The sequence below is a fragment of the Acipenser ruthenus genome, chromosome 10 (assembly GCF_902713425.1).
Source record: "Acipenser ruthenus chromosome 10, fAciRut3.2 maternal haplotype, whole genome shotgun sequence".
NCBI lineage: Eukaryota > Metazoa > Chordata > Actinopteri > Acipenseriformes > Acipenseridae > Acipenser > Acipenser ruthenus.
In genome coordinates this window covers 27,057,471-27,060,560 of record NC_081198.1, presented here as the reverse complement: position 1 = coordinate 27,060,560, position 3,090 = coordinate 27,057,471, and the positions used below count along the sequence as shown (strand labels likewise).

Below are 3,090 nucleotides of genomic sequence, written 5' to 3'. Positions count from 1 at the left end.
AACACTCACCAATATTATTTGTGAACGTATTTCTTCGTTTGCCACATCCTCTGCAGATACAATTACTTTATCAGGTCCACATATCAGTGCCTCAGTAAGAACTGGAGACAAAAACTGAGGAGGTGGACCTCCATGAATGACTGACATAGCCATCAGCTGTCCAGCATAAAAGTAGCTGTTGCCCTTAAGTGCTAAAAATAATAAAGACATAAGAATTTTTAAATGTTATCTGAAATAAAAAGGTTAAATATTAAACCCATTTTAAAATTGATCTTAAAATGTTCAATTAAGTTACAATTTGCTTTAAACCTTTATAAGAGGGATACTATAGCAGGGATTAAATAGAATTTTGGATCTTGAATCTACCTAAATGGAAAACCAGAACTGAGTAATTGAATAGTGGGTTTGGAGTTTTCAAGGGGGTGAAAGTTGTGATTGCATCCTCACCTATGTATACCTACATATATCACAAAGTAACAAAGGAATCATTAGGTAAAAAAAAATATTAAAATAAAACAATGGTAAATTACCTTTCAGTATTATAAGAACAATCATCAAATAAGAACACTTCTAATTTGGATCCCCCCCCCCCCCCCCCCCCAGTATTTTACCTGCAATACTGCAAGCAAGAACTTTTTTTCCTTGTGGTCCATTCTGCTGTGATCCCGAATGTATTCCAGAACTAGGTGCAAAAATTCACGTTTTGGACCGACATCTACTGCACCTTCAGAAATTCCTTCATTATCAGTATATTTTATGTCCATCTGCTTGGTGAGAAGTTAGGTCGGCTCATGGCTCGGACAGTACCGTCCCAAACATTTCTCCTTGTAATATTGTAACAAACAACTTCACTGCTGAGTGAATTTTCAAGGGGTTTAGTATTTCTTTCAATGAACAGTTTTCTTCCCTGAAAGATAAAAAGAAAATAGTTAACTTCAACAATTTGTATTTTCATACTCATACATGACTTATGTACTGTATATGATACTTACGGCATAGGTTGAATGTCCACAATAGATCGGGAAACGGCTTCATTTAAATCTGAATCGTCTGAAAGACTTCCAGTATCCAAAAGATCTACATAATTCCTTTAAAATGAAAACACAGGACAAAACATTTTTACAAACATGGGAAATCTAATATTATTTACTCCAATTAGGAATGTCAAAGGATTACAAAAATAATCACATGGTTAAAAAAAGTTTACTTGTATGTAGTTACAGTTTTAGTCACAGTAAAAAAAAATTAAAAAACACACACACACAACAGAATACCATTATAATTAAGAATATGTTCAGGTAAAGATCATAACCTCCTTTTAAGCAAAAAAAAAAAAAATTATATTGTATTATTTTATTTTTTTGAGAGAGAGAGAGAGAGAGAGAGAGAGAGAGAGAGAGAGAGAGAGAGAGAGAGAGAGAGAGAGGAGAGAGAGAGAGAGAGAGAGAGAGAGAGAGAGAGAGAGAGAGAGAGAGAGAGAGAGAGAGAGAGAGAGAGAGAGAGAGACACAGATAGATAGATCTATCTATATATTATAGGGCAGCAGTGTGGAGTAGTGGTTAGGGCTCTGGACTCTTGACCGGAGGGTCGTGGGTTCAATCCCTGGTAGGGGACACTGCTGCTGTACCCTTGAGCAAGGTACTTTACCTAGATTGCTCCAGTAAAAACCCAACTGTATAAATGGGTAATTGTATGTAAAAATAATGTGTAAAAACAATAAAATAATGTAACTATGTAAAAATGTGATATCTTGTAACAATTGTAAGTCGCCATGGATAAGGGCGTCTGCTAAGAAATAAATACATTTATATATATATGTTATGGTAGCCTATTGGTAACAATGTCAATGCTGTTTTTGGAATACTGTACTTGGTTCATACTTGCTGCCATCCTTTTTTTTTTAATAACATTTTTTAAAAACATGAAGCAAACAGAAAAGTTATGGCTGATACAACAGCTGATCTGACAGTTAATTTCAGAATCAAACAAATGAGTCTCTCCCTAAAAGCTCACTTGCCATCAGCTTCTTACAGTGGACCTGCCGAACTACCCTGCTGACATTATGACTGCTGCTTCTCACAAAATACAGCACTCTCCTTAACCTTAAGCTATTCACGCATGTTATTTACTCATTACAAGAATTCAATGTTTTTTATCACTTATAGTAGGTTCAGATGTTACCTATATGTATCCTCACATACACTGGTCTTAGCTGTGACAGATTCTGCAAATGTGGCTTTCTGAAGGTAGTGAGTGATCATCAACAAATGTGCTTTTGCTGCTCATATTCTCCCTCCGAGATGTATTCTCAACACAAACTGAAGGCTGTGAACGAAAATAAGCAATTCAAACTTAAATGACAATCTTTAAATATAAATCAAACAACCTTAAAGACTCACTTCAAATACTAGACAGACAAACCAAAAGTAATTTAGTGTAGACACCTACACTTTTCAGCCAGCATTATGCAAACTTATATTGACTTACCTGAACAGATGAGAAAGTCAGAGCATGAGCTTCAGTTACATCAATGACGTCTTCATCTGAACTTTCTGCCTGTAAAAAAAACACATTATACTGTAAGATTATTCAAAAATTTGTGAACTTTGTTATATGCATCTGTGGCAAAGTGGTAAGTAGTACATGCAGGTGCAGGGGTGATGCAGTGCTGTAATGAAACACACAGATTTATAATCCGGTTTGGAACAGTTTTTATTCTTATCCAGGTGTGGTGACCAAATAATAATGCACAGAGTATATAACAGGGTTGCAAACAATAAACACAAATATCCGTCCCACAATATACTAACACGGTCACCAGTCCTGGGTGCGTGCAGTAGTGCTTGTGGTGGGTGATACAGGTTTATTTGCGACAAAGGTGCAGTGTTGTCCGGTTTCGTGCTAGCCCCTGGTGACAGCTCCGGAACTGTGTTAACTGTCTGGTAACGTACAAGACAATTACAAACAAACAAAAACACAACTCACAATTTCACTTAAAATGGGTGTACCGTCCTTCTGGCTCTTTACTCACTAAAAACCAATGTGAAGGAACTGATTACGAGTCTCCGTCCCCCTTATATGCTGTCACGC

General features: G+C 36.4%; 1 long non-coding RNA gene across 1 annotated transcript; it reads right to left on the bottom strand.

Annotated features, from left to right (window-relative positions):
• Positions 1-664: 664 nt before the first annotated feature.
• Positions 665-2,555, bottom strand: LOC131738158 (uncharacterized). Its single transcript, XR_009329692.1, has 4 exons — positions 2,488-2,555; positions 2,182-2,325; positions 993-1,088; positions 665-907 (listed from the first exon to the last, which is right to left on the bottom strand). It is a non-coding gene; the product is annotated as an uncharacterized LOC131738158 (long non-coding RNA).
• Positions 2,556-3,090: the final 535 nt, after the last annotated feature.